The following is a 17,537-nucleotide window of genomic DNA, read 5'->3' as shown; positions in this document are numbered from 1 at the left end:
TGGAGGATTCATGGACATATTTTAAAACCGCCACATAAACTCACACAGTCCTGACATAAATAACCTGCAAACGGAACTTCCTGTGTTCAGCAAAATGATCTTACTTTTTTTTAAAAAAATGCACATCTATTGAGCATTTTATAGGCTTGCCTTGAAAGTGATAAAATAGCTTGGTCACAGCCATTCTTCACGTGTGGCATACTTATTGCTTTCAAAATACAGAGCTCGAATAGGAGCCGTTTACAAATGAAAGCATTTGTAGGACAATAGCTCAACAGGCCAGACATCAGGCTGTCCCCTCGCCACCCCAGGCCCGCCCTTGCACACCGGGCTGTAGGATGCTCAGGTGGGATGCTTGTATGGTTTCTATCTCCCGGCTGATGTGCTCATTACATAATTTCCCAAAAGAATCAGGAAGAGACATATGATGGATGCTGTTGTTTGAAATGTGGAAACAGGTAAAGTCACACGGGAATACCATTTAAGGTCATACAGCAAAACTATCAGTCATGAAATGGGGAAATGTAAGCCTAATGCTTTAAACACAAAAAGATAAGCTTATTGACAAGGTTTTGTGGTCGTTGAGTTTTTTTTAATCCAATCAGATACACAAGGAAATATAAGGGCACCTAGAACTGCCCAGAGAGGGTTGCAGGGGCCCAAGGAGTCTTCCTTATGAGTAGGGTAGAAGGGAAAAAAATGGAAAACAGGCTGTCCTGGTGCTCACAACCCTTTAACCGTATACACACTCTGCTGAGGATTCACTCTGATGTGAAAATTAGAAATCTTCTGTCCAGCAATCAAAAGTGAATTGTTGGGATGCCTGGTGGCTCAGTGGTTGAGCATCTGCCTTCGGCCCAGGGCATGATCCTAGGGTCCTGGGATTGAGTCCCGCATCGGGCTCCCCACAGGGAGCCTGCTTCTCCCTCTGCCTGTGTCTCTGCCTCTCTCTCTTTGTCTCCCATGAATAAATAAATAAAATATTTTAAAAAGAAAAAAGTGAAACGCTTGTGTTCAGCCACCCCAGGTATGACAGACAAATGAAAAGTAATCCAGTGTCACTTTGCTGCCCATGGCAAAACTACTAACTGCATCCTCAACCAACAGCAAAGATGTTCATCAAGCTAAGGCTGTCCCAAGCCAGCAGGTATAAGTAAAGGGAAAAAAATAAGTTCCGAAATGTAGTTTAGAAGGAAACTGCTACCTGAATCAATCAATCAATCAATCAATCAATCAATAAAAAATCCACTCTGAACAGAGAAAAGCACAAAAAGGTGGGGCACAAAGTCTTGAAAAACAGACTGGTTTCAAGGTTCAATGATTCAAACCATTTGGTTGTGATCCTATAGGAGTACCAGTAAAGAACTTTCTGATCTCTCCCCCACAATAGTCTGCCTATTGCATTTCAACCACCAACTACTTTGTTCTTTTCAGTGTTTTTATTCCTCCAATATGACTATGATTTACATGTGCATGCATCTTCCTAAATATATTCTGGGGGTTAAACAGACATCATCACCACAGCTACAAATCAGACTCAAGGCCACTCCTTTCACTCCGTGTATAAAGGAAAGAGCATGAAACATGAGCAAAGGGTCACTAACCCTTATGAATCCAGAAGCCAAATAAACAGAAGGAATTTAATGTCAGTTGGAAATAACAGAATATTAAATCAACCATAACAGCATATATTATAAAGTTATAAATACATACGCAGTAACTTTCTAGAAAAGAGCTACTATAATTTACATTTTATTACACAAATGCTTATTTCAAAATCGCTGAGCTGAAACTAAATCAGCTCTTCAATATGGCTAAGTGGTTGTTCTCGGTTTGGGGTAAAATTTTGTTATAAGAACAAGTAAGTATAAATATTTCAATGCATTTTCTTTAATTGCATGGGTCCCCTAACCAAGAAGGATTTAAAGAATTGGTACAATACACTGACAATTTACCTGCAGTAAGCCTTCAAGAAAATGTTAGGAGTTTGGTGAAAGAGTCCTAAGTATTAGAATTTTGAAGTGTTTTCAGAAGACCCAGTTTAGATCTGGAATAACATCCAGAACCAGAGCACCACTCTCCACTAGCCACATCAGGAAAAGGGCATAAAATCAGGGCAAAGGCAGCAAGACCCCACACGGGGCACGTTCTCAGAGGGAGGACACACGTACAGAAGTTAAGAACACAGTCTTTTCAGGAAGATGAACTGAGAAGCCCCTTGCACGAAGACTAGTTTATCTTCTAATCTTAATTTCTTCATCTGCAACATGAGACCATTGGCAAAACCACCCTTCTAAGGATACCCAAGGTGTCCATACAACCAACCGAATTAGTGGGGCACTTCTGCAGGCTGGATCTCTCAGCTTCATTCAACATAGCTAAGACTGTCTCCTTTGGGGAACAACTTCCCCCAACCTTGGTAGAAAGGAGGTATTACCCTGTCTCCATATTCCTACTTTGCTTCCCAGTGGGATGAGCCAGTCTTTCCTGTAAGTATGTAACTTCCATTGGAGCACACTTACCGGGAAGCAAGGGCACCAGTGTAAAAGGCAACCTCTCACGCACGCCACAGTCCCCTGATAGCTACGGCAGCTCCCAAGTGAAACACACGCTTCCCAGTGCTGGTGCCCAAGTGCTAAACCTCTCACCCCCACCTCCAGCCCAGGCGGGGCCTCTGCACAGGAAAGATGCCCACCACCGGTTCTTCCTCGTTGCTCTTCCTCTTTCCTCCTCTCTCCACTCATCCCTGGTACTTTTTCTCTCCCCTACCCGCTGCATTTGACATTTGACTAGATGGTTGAGGTCGGACTGTGGTTTGTTTGTTGTAAGTTTTGCTAAAGCCGGAAATCAAGGGCATCTTCTTGATTCCTCCTCATTTTTATCCCAGGCCACAATCAATCAACACCCACTTGTGCTCATTCTGGGTTTATACTAATCTTGACTCCCACCACCCCTCTTGATCTCCACAGCTACCACCCCCCTCCCACCATCACCATCATCCTACTCATTGAACCATGGAAATAGATCCTGTGATGGTTAATTTTATGTCAACTTAGTAGGCTATAGTGCCCAGATGTTTGGTCAGACACTGGGTCTAAATGTTGCCGTGAAGATGCTTTTTATACATAATTAACATTTAAATCACGAGACTTTGCCTAAAGCACGTTACCCTCCATAGCGCAGGTGGGCCTCTCCAGACAATTGAAGGCCTTCAGCGGAAAGGCTGAGGTCCCCAGAGAAGAAGGAATTTCGATGCACTGCGACATCAGCTCTTGCTGGGATTTCCAACCCACGGGCCTGCCCTGCAAGTTTCAGACTCTCTAGCCCATACCATCACCGATCCATTTCTAAAAATTAATCTGTTTGTGCCCAGATAGATATTCATATCCTATTGCTTCTCTCTCTCCAGATAACCCTGACTAGCCTGACACAGTCCCCCAAATGGCTTCCTCGCCCCAGCTTTCCTACCCATCTCTACATGGTAGGCAAAATGTCCATTCTCAAAGCACATATTACATTACATATGTCATTTTTTTCACTTTAAAACAGATCTGTGGCTTCCCATTGCACTTAGAAAAAAAAATATGGAATCCTTCAAAGGCCCTGCAAATCTCAACATAATCTGGTCTATCCTCTGGAGACTCATCTCAACTTCTGGCCACCTGAGGTACTCCAGATGGGCTTTTTCTTCTGTTTCTCAAATGTGCTGTGCTCCTTCTTATCTCAGAAGCTTTCCCCTCTGCCCGGAGCCCACTTCCTAACCCTCCTCATAGAGCTTCCTCTAAATTATCCTCAAACGGCATTCCTCCCTGACCCCCAGAAATAATAATGACAGCTAAAGGTCTACCCGGTGCCTGTCTGTTCTAATCACCTTGCATATACGAATTCGTTTAATCCTTACAAAAACTCCACTAAGAAGATATTACTAGTATCACCATTTTCCAGATGAAGAAAGTGAGGCACCAAAAGTTTAATAATGTGTGCCCAAAATCACACAGGTGAGCTGGGATTTGAATCCACACATTGGCTCCAGAGTCTGTGAACCTCACCAGTGGGATAATCTTCCCCTGGGCAAAATCATGCTTTTATTTTCCCTCATAATTACAATTATTTATTGTAATTCATAGCAGGTATGTACAATGTTTGATCAATTTCTACCTCCCACCACTATCCTATCAAGTAACATGAGGTCAGAGACCCTACTTATTTTTTTTATTATTTTTTATTGGTGTTCAATTTGCCAACATATAGCATAACACCCAGTGCTCATCCCGCCAAGTGCCCCCCTCAGTGCCCATCACCTAGTCACCCCAACCCCGCACCCACCTCCCTTTCTACTACCTCTTGTTCATTTCCCAGAGTTAGGTGTCTCTCATGTCTTGTCACCCTCACTGATATTTTCACTCATTTTCTCTCCTTTCCCCTTTATTCCCTTTCACTAATTTTTATATTCCCCAAATGAATGAGACCATATAATGTTTGTCCTTCTCCGATTGACTTATTTCACTCAGCATAATACCCTCCAGTTCCATCCACGTCGAAGCAAATGGTGAGAGACCCTACTTATTTGCTCACCCGTGTACCCACTTCAATGTTTAGGATATATTTGCTCTCAGTTAATATTTGTGGTTGTATATCTTCATCCTTCCTTTCCCTAGCTTGTCATTTATAGGTAGCAAATCATCAAAACTCATCCTCAGCACTTGCAATCAGAGAGGAATAATAGTAGGGGTCCAGATGAAGAATTGTACGAAAATCCTATCTGACCTTGGCTCTGTTTTTGTGTCAGCTGTGCTCAATGCATGGAACGGATTCCATAGCAACACAGACATCTGTGGGATAAGATTTGAAAATTCCCTAACCCTCAAAATTTGCCCACCATCTACTTGAAATACAAGCATTAGAGATGCTATTCCTTATCATCTCTCATTAGAACTCAAATAGCACCTGGAAGCTGAGAGCTGGCAGTCATTATTAGTTAATATCCCAGGTAGGATCACAGGACAGATAGCCCCCTGGTAATGCAACACTGTATAGGGGTCTCCACACCAGATGGACCTGGGACCTGGAGCTGGGTCACCAGAAGTAGAGAGGAAGAGAACTCTAAGTAGAGCCGAGAGGACTCAAAGCTAATTGTGCCTTCGCCACAATGTTCAGGAGCTGCCAAGTAGGCCCAACAAGAGCTGCCTTGATAAGTGTTATAAATGTTTCTTAGGGTTTACAGAAAATCTCTAATTTTTAGTTTCATCTGATACCGTATCCACGCAACAAGAAAGCCACCCAATTTAAAAAGTGAGAAATTTAGTTAATCAAGGAGTTGTTTTTGCCTTCGAGACACCAAACTGGTTTGGCTGATTCTTCACTGATTTAATGACAAGTGCTGGGTCATGGAGCTGCAATCCAATTAAACATTGTTTCTTTCTGCCTCCCCCCTACTGAGGACACTGGAAGACAATTCAATACATATTAGGTTTAAATTGGGAAAATTTGGATGATAGCCATTTAAAAAAAATGTTCAAAAGAAATTAGGTATTCTCTTCCCACTTCTCAAACGTGTACCATCCCCTTTAAATGCTACTATGCTAACATTTCAAGACAGACATTTATAAACTTACTTTACATTCAAACTGTTTCAAGAAGGAAGTATTGACCTTGTAATGACTAAACTGATGCCCTTTTAGAGAAAGGGAAAGAGCCCAATTTGTTTTCAGAATAGTGTCAAAGAGTCCTGAACCCACCCTATAATCCTAGAAACACAAGCAGTTAAAATTCTTTGAGGTTTAATTTAGATGGAAAGTCATATACAATTAGGTTGTACTTACTAATGGGTAAAATAGGGCAAGAAGCTGTCTCCAAGAATCTTCTAGGAATGTCCTAGTAGTAGATGACTCAATGTCGTAGCAATTGTTTTTCATATGGGGACAAGCCTTCAAAAAGTGAGATTTTGATTACCTTTCCTTAACACAACAATCATAGTTCAGTAAAAAGAAGTCTAGATGTGTTGTCAGACCTGGCTTCTTGGTCCAATCCAATCAACTCTGGCTGGGTGATCTTGGAAACATCCCTATATTTCTCAAAAGTTCAAGGGGGAGAATTTTAAGAAGTAAAGGGATGATAACAGACACACTTATTTGACTACTTTTATAGAGCAGAACAATAAAATGTTCCTGATTCTAGTTCCATGTGCAAAATTTCCAAGATGAAACACAATACTTCAAAATTACACCCAGGCCACCAGGGAAAGTACCATGAGACTTTCAGAGAAGAACACGCAACACAACTGATCCTCCAAACCCTGCTGCCCGCATCACCTTTCTGATTGGACTCACTGGCCAAATCAGCTTGTTTAAATCACCACTTCCATTGCTCTGCACGCTAGAACAAAAAGTAACTTTGCAAAAAAATAAGGTTTAAGTTCTTCCCTGTGGTGTTCAGCTGCCTAACCGTCCTCCTTATTCACTAAATGTTGGGATCGCTTTTACTATTTTTGTTAGCTAACATTTATTGAGTGACTACTGTGTGGCTGGCACAATGCTAAGTACTTTGCATGCAGGCTTCTCCAAGGAAAAGATCATTTAGATTCAATATACAGAGCAGGACTTTATGTTATAGTGGCTATCGATTAAATTTATTGAGAATAAAAGAGAATAAAGACAGAGCGATTCGTGATCATATCTTTTCCCTAAGCTTTCTTTAAGCCATAATCTATCAATCAATCTTTCTATGATTCCAGATTGAAATTAAAGGGAAAAAATGTTTAAATATGTTAAACACATAATAATTTTGGGAACTTCATATGAAATTTTCATGTGGTAAAATCTCCCAATACAGTTGTAGGAGGTGAGATTCCACATTAAAATATACCGAGTGACAGAACAGCTTTGAATATTGGAAGCATTTATGTTACAGATTGGCATTAAAACTTGGGTGACTGACTGATCCTGAAGTTCTCATCAAGAGTTCCAGAAGGTTTCTATGAAGTTTCCTAGGCTGAGAAACTTTTAGGATTTTAAAACAGAATTTGTTGTCTCATCATTTTCCCTGACAATCTTCTTACATGCTGTTTCCAAATAGATGAACAAATCATTTCACACAATGGCAAATGGCGAAGTTGTACTTCTGGAAAGATACAAACATCAATTTCACAAGTATTTGATTTAAAAAAAAAAATCCGTTATTGGTGTGTCGGAGCCACTGCGGCCAAGTCCGACCTGACCCCACCACCACCTGCAGCCCGACATGCACTCCCGATTCCTTTTGGTTCTAAGTCCAAAATGGCAACTCTCAAGGATCAACTGACTCAGAATCTTCTTAAGGAAGACCATATCCCCCAGAATAAGATTACAGTTGTTGAGGTTGGTAGGTTGGTGCTGTTGGCTTGGCCTGTGCCATCAGTATCTTAATGAAGGACTTGGCAGGTGAACTCGCTCTTGTTGATGTCATGGAAGACAAATTGAAGGAAGAGATGATGGATCTCCAGCATGGCAGCCTTTTCCCTAGAACACTAAAAATTGTCTCTTGCAAAGACTATAATGTGACTGCAAACTCCAAGCTGGTTATTATCACGGCTGGGCCACGTCAGCAAGAGGGAGAAAGTTGTCTTAATTTGGCCCAGCGTAACATGAACATCTTTAAGTTCATCATTCCTAATATTGTCAAATACAGCCCAAACTGCAAGTTGCTTGTTGTTTCCAGTCCAGTGGATATCTTGACCTATGTGGCTTGGAAGATAAGTGGCTTTCCCAAAACCCACGTTATTGGAAGTGGTTGCAATCTGGATTCAGCCCGGTTCCATTACCTAATGGGGGAAAGGCTGGGAGTTCACCCATTAAGCTGTCAAGGGTAGGTCCTTGGAGAGAATGGAGACGCCAGTGTGCCTGTACGGAGTGGAGGAAATGTTGCTGGTGTCTCTCTGAAGAATCCGCACCCTGACTTAGCCACTGATGCAGATAAGGAACAGTGGAAAGAGGTTCACAAACAGGTGGTTGACAGTGCCTACGAGGTGATCAAACTGAAAGGCTACACTTCCTGGGCCATTGGACTGTCCGTGGCAGATTCGGCAGAAAGGATAATGAAGAATCTTAGGTGGGTGCATCCAATTTCCACCACGATTAAGGGTCTCTGTGGAATAAAAGAGGACGTCTTCCTTAGTGTTCCTTGCATCTTGGGACAGAATGGAATCTCCGATGTCGTGAAGGAGACTCTGACTCCTGAGGAAGAGGCCCGTTTGAAGAAGAGTGCAGATACACTTTGGGGGATCCAAAAGGAGCTGCAGTTTTAAAATTTTCTAATGTACCGCATCACTGTCTAGACTACAAGATTTTAGTTGGAGGCTGTGCATGTTGTCCTTATTATCTGACCTGTTACTCAAGAAGTAATATTAAAATGGCCTAAGAAAAACATGAGTTTCCTAAAGTTACAAATGGGAGTGGTTCACAAAACCCTGGAGCTATATCCTGATGCTGAATGATATCTGTCTTGGGGAGTCCTAAACTGGTTAATGTAACATAGTTCTACCCTCTTGGAGGCACCACTGCCAATGACATATATGCTGCAGTTACTCCTCAAGCCAGATGTGTATTTACTTGTTCTGTACCTTCTGATTCCTTCACCCCAACACTCAACATGCCTAGTACATCTTTTTTTCTTCAGTCACATCCTGGGATCCAATGCATAAATTCAATATTGGGGCAGCCCTGGTGGCTCAGCAGTTTAGCGCTGCCTTCAGCCCAGGGCCTGATCCTGGAGACCTGGGATCGAGTCCCATGTCGGGCTCCCTGCATGGAGCCTGCTTCTCCCTCTGCCTGTGTCTCTACCTCTTTCTCTCTCTCTCTCTCTCTGTCTCTCATGAATAAATAAATAAAATCTTTAAAAAAAAATCCATCCTTCTAAAAAAAACTAAAATAAAAAATAAATAAATTCAATATTGCATATATTGTGCATAACTCTTCTAACGGATCTTCTTTTGTGTACTATATATGTCAGAATATAATATACATCGCCATATAATGTAGAAAGACAATGCAACCAACTTTCTGTCATACCAACTAAAATACCAAATAAATTTTGAACAGTGGGGAAAAAAAATCCACTATTGATTGAACTTGATTCACATATGTGTCAGCAGCCTGAAAACACTGTTCCCATTTCTTTACTTTTCTTTGGGAAGTATTGCATTCACAGATGCAAGTAAGAGAAGAATTTAAATGACTAACTGAAATTATTTGAAAGGAAAAAATATATATATAGTCCAAAGAAGTGAAACCCTCTTCACTTAGTAGCATCCTACCTGGTGTCCTGGTGCCTCTATTTTCATACCAAGACTCATCTTTATTTTCTTTTTTTGCCCACTTCCTTATCCACGGGGCCCATCCACGTTTTGCCTGTTATAAACAAGTATCTATCATTCTGTAGATTTTGTTCTCAAATATTTGCTGATTCCTCCAATGGGAGAATTTTGTTTCCTGTTCCCCTGGCCTGGCCATGTGGCTTGCTTTTATCCATAAAAGATGATGAAAATCATGGTGCTATTTCCAAGTTAAGGCTATAAGAATGACCCCATGTTATGACTATAAGTCTTTTCCCTTGGTAGGAGCACAACCATGTCCCAAGTAGGGGCAGTTCCTTGAGCTGGATCCTGGACAGAATAAAAGCATAGAGTGGCCGGTCGGTCACCAGTAACACAAATGAGAAATAAACTTTCTTCATTGTTCTAAGCCACTGAAATTCAGGAACTGTTAACGCAGCATTCCTTAGCCTGTAATTGAATGATATGATCGTCTTCACATTTGAACTACATATCTCCATAATAATTTTGAGAAACTATGGATCTCCTCTAAATTGTCTGTTGACATCTAAAATTTCCCATCTTATGTCCAACATGTGCAAAAGTTGTCATTTTGATTTTTGTAAATTGTACATCTTTATAAAATTTTTGATGGCTTATATAAAATCCTTCTATCACTCTTTATTTTGCCCAAAATGGATAGAATATCATTATTATAAGACCTACTGCCATATATTTTGAAAATACATAAACAAGTTTTCTCTGACAGTTGGAAAATTTGCATCATTCCTTTGTGTGTGTGTCTCCTTTCCTTCTAACGTGAACACAGTCCGGTGCCAGGTAGGAGTGGCTCCTTGGTCTGGATCCTGGAGTGCAGAGAGCATGGAATATGTTCTCTTTACTTTTCTCTGGGAAGTACTGCCTTCACAGACACAAGTAAGGGATAGAAAAAAATTTCATCACCCTTGCTACCCTTGTTTACAATATACGTGAGTTCAGAACACTGCCACAGAAGCCAAAGCACCCTGTTTCGAATGTCACAATTTGTACTCCATAGAAATGTGTAAAAGAGAAAGACACAAAACCCATAGCAGATGCATGAAGTTTTGATTAATGGAGGCATCATCAGTACTGATGTGTCATTTGACTGGAGATTTTCACACCTCCAAACAATTCCCTCTGCTAGGATTTCAGATGTGCGAAAGTATGACTTCCTTTGGGCAAGTGGTGAAAGGCAAATGTGAGAAGAAAGGTGGAAGAGCAGAACCCACACAATTTCCTGAATTGCAGACACTTTTCCAGGCCAATCAGTTTGAGAAAAGAGTACGTATGGCTACATAAAAGACTACGTATGGACACTGCAGGCATGAAAATTGATGCTTTTCACACTCTTTGTGCCCATTGTGCCTTTTGGAAAAGTCTCCTATTCCCCATCAGATTCCTAGACCCTGATTTGAAGACTGTTACTGCAGACTCAAGGCAATTGAGAAATCTAATTGGCAACGCTTGAGAAATAAGGTATTTTATCCTCAAACATTTGTATTGCTGCATTACAAACCTAGCAGCAGCAAACAACACACATCTATCGTGCCATAGTTACCGTGAGTCAGGAGTCTGAACCCAACCTAGCTGAGTCCTCAGGTCAGGGTCTCACAGGTCTGCAGTCATGGTGTCAGCCAGGGCTACAATTTTATCTGAGGTTCAAGCTCCTCTTCCAACCTCACTGGTTGTTGACCCCATTCGGGTCCCCGGGATTATAAGATAGAGCTCCTCAACTCCTAGCAGCTGCCCACCATTCCCTGCCATATAACTCTCTTCCCAACACGTCAGTTTGTCTGTTTAAGGCCAACAGGAGAATGTTTGTGCTGCAGCTTTTATCTCTGACCTTCTAGACCCATTTTTAAAGCACTCAACTGATTGGATTAGACCCACCAAATCAATCTTGCATTTGGTTAACTTAAATTCAGCTACTGCAGGGAGCTTGATTCCATCTGTAAGATCTCTTTGCCTTTGCTATCTGTTGTAGCATAATCAAGGAAGTGATATCCCATCATTTTTGCCATAGTCTACTGTTTAGAAGGAAGTTAAAAGACCCACCCACAGTCAAAGGGAGATTTTACAAAGGCAGGGCTCATTGGAAGTCATCTTAGAATTTTGCCTACCATTCTAAGCCGAAAATAGCACTAGCCTTATGAGTATAACTGTGGAGTGTTTTAGGTTTAGATAATAAGTCAGGCAAAGACAAATACCATATGATCTCACTTATATGTGGAATCTAAAAAACAAAATAAATGAACAAACAAAACAAAACAAAACCAGACTTTTAAATACAGGGCGGTGTGGCTGGGGGGGGAGGTGCTGCCATAGGGAAGGTGGGTGGGGAAGATAAACAAAACATTAAAAGATACAAACTTCCAGTTATAAAATAAATAAGTCACAAAAATGGAAAACACAGCTTTGGGAATATAATCAATAATGTGGTAATAACATTGTATGGTGACAGATGGTGACTGCACTTACCCTGGTGAGCACTGAGTAATGTATAGAAACGTCAAATCAATATTTTGTATACCTGAAACTAATATAACACCGTATGTTAATCATACTGGAATTTTTTTAAAAAAGCTTTAAAAATGTAAAAGGACAGTCCCTATGATACTCAATATTTAATGATCCTTAGAAAGATGACCAAGGAAATTATTTTAAAACATAGATGTCTCAGGCCCCACTGCAGAGATTCTGATTCAATAGGCAAAGAATCAGTCAGAAATCTGCATTTTAAATAACTTTTCCCTGATGATTCCAGCACAAGTGCTGAGCACACACCGAAAATCACTGATATAGTACTTCCATAATTAAAGAACGGCTTAAATTTTCCCAAGGCTCTGCAGTTTGGGCCAGAGAATTCCTCCAAGTGTGGTTAACCCCTCTCTTTTATAAAAGCTGTATTTCACAGGCTCCACTTCTCTGCCTAGTACCTAGCATATTGAGAAACTTTTATATAGTTCCAGAAAATACCCTCCACCTAGGTAAAGTCCCTCTCACAAAACTAAGCTGATAGCCTTATCTCCAGTGTAAACCATATATTTTAAAAAAAATATCTTAATAGCATGGAATGGATAGAAATCTGGCTATTTCTCCATCTACAGTTTCTACCATTCTTTTTTTTTTTAATTTTTTTAATTGGAGTTCAATTTGCCATATCACCCAACATAGAGCATATCACCCAGTGCTCATCCAGTCAAGTGCCCTCCTCAGTGCCCATCACCCATTCACTCCAACCCCCTGCCCACCTCCCCTTGTTTGTCTACCATTCTTAAAAGAATAAGAAAAATTAAAAGCCCCATTCTCCCTCCAGGGGTCCAGGATCTTCCCTCAGGCTGCAACCCCATCTCCCTGGCACATTCCCTGTTGGGTCCCTTGATGAAGGTAGAGGCTCCTCAGAAGCCCTGGGATAGGAAGAGGGTGAGAAGGGAGTGATGGCCCAGACAAGGTGTCTCCCTCCTCATAGACTCCACCCAATCAAAGGTCCAAGGCGGTGTGCCAAGTCAGCATAGGTTAGGCTGGGCTGTGACACCTTCTAGCGTCAGATCTTTTCCAAGGAGGAAAACACTGAAAGCGTTCTAGAAATCAGTGAGGGTATCCACAACATTTGCTACAGACACCCAAAGGGATGTAAGGAGTCAGGTGGACAAGTCACAGGGAGCAAACCCATGGTACTCGGCTCACTCACGGAGGGCTTACCAGGACAGTGCGTACTCCAGGCATTGTCACAGTCCTCCACTTTCTGCACCAGAGAAAAAGAGAAAAGGCTTCCTCCCAGCCTAACCTTGCCCCTTCATGGCCAGCCAATCAAGCACACCATACTCCTCTCAGTAGAGGCTCACTTGTGATAAATAACGGGTGTTTTAGCGATTGCTCCTTAGTCCCTCTTAACCCAAAAATTCCCCCAGCCATTGGAGTTCTCCTGTACAACTTGACCTTGACTTCCAAGGAAAGATTCTCACACTGAGAAAAAGAGGCAAGTCAAGACTGTCTGCAAATACAGCTCTTAGGAAGTAGGGAGTAATGCATGTAGCTCAGTCATCATGTGGCAACCTAGAGAAGAGAGTAAAAGAAAGAAACCAAAATCTGTAGTCTTACAAGACCCTGGCAAACTATTTAGTTGGTAAAATTCGTCTGTGCTATTCCAACCTCCCAGGTCCTATCTGCACGCTGTACCTGCCATCACATCTTCCTTGAAGGCCCGTTCCAGCCTGTCTCAGATTTCAGAATACAGCCTTGAGTTCTTTTCCTTGCAAAACAAGTTCTCAGTAAAGAATCAGAAAGTCATAAGGGGAAAAGAAAGGTGAGAAGTAAACCAAGAAGCAGACTCTTAAATATAGAGAACAAACTGATATTTCTTTTGGGGGGTTCGGGGGGCAAGGCAGTGTTAAATAGGTGATAGGGATTAAGGAGGGTATTGTCCTGATGAGCACCGGGTGATGTATGGAAGTGCTGAATCATTATACTGTACACCTGAAACTAATATCACACTATATGTTACCTAACTGCAATTTTAATTTTAAAAAGGAAGAAACAAAAAAAAAAATGAACCAGAGAGTCATATATATGATCTTAGACAACAGGTTAAATTATGAGTGTTTTTCACTTTAAAAAGATGTAAAAATTTTTTTTAAGATACCTTTATGGTGAAAATTAAATCATTAGTCAGAGGACAAGACAGACTTGTTATTGTAGGATTTTTTTTTTTTAAGGGAAGGCAAAAAAATTTCCAAAATCATTGCACATAGGCAGTCCTGTGGACTTCAGGCTTTATAAATATTTAAAAGGAAAATACCATGATTTCCCAGTGGTATTTCCTCCAGTCACTGTCGTTCTTTGAAAGATAATATCCAGAATCCCTCTTTCAGCTCCAACAGGTAAACAGCTTAGCAGTTGTCACTCCCGCCCTTACAATAAGAAAAAGCTGAATAAACTTAATATATATCTGTGCACAGGATTTTGTGTGCACAAAGTTTTTAAATAAGTTGGTCAATACCTCGGAGCGCAACTGCTGGCTGGTTACAGTAAGACAATCATATTCGGCCTTGTAGGAAACTGCCAAACTGTCTTCCAAAGTGCTGTTACCATTTTGCATCCCTCCCAACACTGAGTGAGAATATCTGTTGTTCTGTATCCTACTTAGCAATTAGTATTTTCTTTTTTTTCTTTTTTTTCTTTTTTTTTTTTTTTTTGGATTTTAGCCACACTAACAGGTTTGTAGTGGTATCTCATTATTGTTTTAATTTGTTTCCCTCATAACATACGATGTTGAGCACCTTCTATTGTGCTTATTTGCCATCTGTCCATCTTTTATGGTGAGGTATCTGTTCACATCTTTTACCTACTTTTTAAAATTGGAATGTTCGAAAAAAATAAAAAATAAAATAAATAAAATAAAATAAAATAATAAAATTGGAATGTTCGTTGTTTTACCACTAAATTTTAAGAGTTCTTTGTATATTTCAGATAGAAACCCTTCATCAGATATATTTTGCAAATATCATTTTCCTTCTGTCTGATGAGCTTCTTTAAATATTTCTTGCAGGGTAGATCTGCTAGCAATGAAATCTTTCAGTTTTTATTTGTTGAAGAAAGCCTTCATTCCTCTTGAATATCAAATTTTAGTTTGCTTTTTTTCTTTTAATGCTTTAAATAGCTTTTCTCTTTCTTCTTGCTTGCATGATTTCTGATGAGAAGTCCACTGTAGTTCTTATTCCTGTTCCTCTATAGATAAGGTATTTTTTTCCTCTGACTTCTTCCAAAATATTCTCTTTGCTTTGGCCTTTCTACAGTTTGATCTACAGTGATATACTTAGGTATATATATATATTTTTTTATTTTTATCTTGCTTGAACTTTCAGGATTTGTGGATTGCAGTCTGTCCTAATTTTGGGAAATTATCATACATTATTTCTTCAGGAATTTCTTTTGCCTGGTCTCTCTTTCTTTTCCTCCCGGTATTCCAATTCCATGAATGATACATCTTTTGAGATTTCTCACAATTCTCGGAATCTTAGATTTTGTTTCAGCGGTTTTTTGTTGTTGTTGTTTTAATGTTAGTTTGGGAAATTTGCATTCACATATCTTCAAGCTTATGGACTCTTTCCGTGGCTCGGTCAAGCCTACTGAGGAGCCCTTCAGAGGATAAAGGTATTCATTCTTTCTATTACAGTCTTTAATCTCTAGAATTTCCTTTTGATTCCTTAGGGTTTCCATTTCTCTGCTTACAATAATCATCTGTTCTTCCATCTTGCCTACTTTTTCCCATTAGAACTCTTAACATATTAGTCATAATTATTCTCAATTCCCTGACTGACAACTTCAACAACGTGTCATATCTGATTCTGTTTCTGATAATTGCTTTGTCTTTTCAAACTGTGATTTTTTTCTTACTTTTTTTAAAGATTTTATTTATTTATTCATGAGAGACACAGAGAAAGAGGCAGAGACACAGGAGAGGGAGAAGCAGGTTCCTTGCAGAGAGCCCAATGTAGGACTGGATCCCAGACCCAGGATCATGACTTGAGCCAAAGATAGAGGCTCAACCCCTGAGCTACCCAGGCATCCCTTTTTTCTTACTTTTTGACATGACTTGAGTTTTTTTTCTGAAAGCCAGATATATTGTATTGGGTACTAGAAACTAAGGTAAATAACCTTTTAGTATGGGAATTTATGTTAATCTGGCCAGAGGTTGGGCTGTTATTTACTGTAGTTCTAACTGTCAGAGGATTCAAATTCCTCTAGTGTCCTTGTTTGTCTCACTTGTTGACTTTGGGGAAGATCCCTAAGTATAACTCCTCAGAGAGAAACCGTATCTTGCATCTCCTTCAACTATAACCCAGTTATTATACAGGATCTCTGTTGTGTGGTTATAAGGGACAAAGGAGGATAAGTGTTCTATAATCTTATGGCTAAATCTGTCTTTTAGTGGGCTTGTGTCTCTTATCTGTGACCTTCACAAGTTTTTTCCCCCAGTGCTATAGCTCTTTATTCCCCCCGCCCCTTTGCTTGGCTACAATGTTTCCAATCTATTCCCTTGAACCTCTTATCTCTGTTGAGTATGTTCCCTACCCCTGCCCCATATTAGGTAAAACAGGAAAGCTAAAGAGGTCTGGAGTGGAAGTAAAGCCCTTTCCCCAGCTGACAAAAAGCTCACAGAATCTTTTCTCCTGGGGAGTAGATCTTTGTTGTGGACAAGGTTTGGGTGTATTTCACAATCAGTACTCGTTCTCTTCCTCTGACAAGGAAGTAAGGGGATGTTTGTAGATTTCTATCTTGAGAACCAGTGAGATTTCTGGGGGTAAATCACACAGAAGTTAGAGGGACCACAAGGAGATTTTCACTGTCATGTCTCATGTCCAAATGCAGCCTCCAGCAATACATCAAAATTACCATTCAAATATTTCTATTTTATCACTCCAGTGACTACTGCTCCATGTGTGACTCTCTGTATGCACCTATTTCTCCTAATTTGGGGATAAGAGTTTCCTCTCCAACCTTGATTCTTTGATGGGAGTTAGAAAAGTCATTGATTCATAACTGCTAAAAACTAAAAGGAACCAGGATATCTCTCAATGGGTTGATAGATTAACAAACTCTATTATATTTTGAACATTGGAATACTATTCAGCAATAAAAATGAATGAACTATCAAATCACTCAATGAAATGGATGAATCTTAAATACACTGTGAACAAAGCAAGTCTGAAAAAGCTACATAATATAATTCTATTTGTATGTCATTCCAGAAAAAGTAAAACTATAGAGATGGTAAGGAGAGCAGTGGTTACCAAGGGCTTGGGGCATGATTAAATAGATGAAGTACAGGGGATTTGTTTTTTAGCTCATTGAAACTATTCTACATGACACCGTAATGGTGGATATGTGAAATTATGCATTTAACAAATGCATAATGAAACTTGCAGCAAAAGCACAAGGAGTAAAACTTAATGCATACAGATATTTTTTTAAATAATTTAAAAGGATAGATCCCAGAATAGAATGCAAAATATGAAGAAAAAAGTATTTAGCTGTATTACAAATGTATGAAACAGCATCATTGAAGGGGATGGAGGAAAAAAGTGCTGACCCAAGTGTCTTTAAAAATAAGTGGAGTCTATAGACTAAGGATGAAAGAAACTATATACATAAGTACTGTACCCCTAATTGACAAAGTTGTTTCCCATGGGGGAAGGGATTAACAGTT

The 17,537-nt window shown here is 40.1% G+C and overlaps 1 pseudogene; it reads left to right on the top strand.

The window, feature by feature from the left end:
• Nucleotides 1-7,255: 7,255 nt before the first annotated feature.
• On the top strand, nt 7,256-8,292 carry LOC112933912 (L-lactate dehydrogenase A chain pseudogene; annotated as a pseudogene).
• Nucleotides 8,293-17,537: the final 9,245 nt, after the last annotated feature.

The sequence above is a fragment of the Vulpes vulpes genome, chromosome 6, assembly GCF_048418805.1.
Source record: "Vulpes vulpes isolate BD-2025 chromosome 6, VulVul3, whole genome shotgun sequence".
NCBI lineage: Eukaryota > Metazoa > Chordata > Mammalia > Carnivora > Canidae > Vulpes > Vulpes vulpes.
Note: the sequence above shows the minus strand (reverse complement) of the source record. Positions and strands in the feature narration are given on the sequence as shown.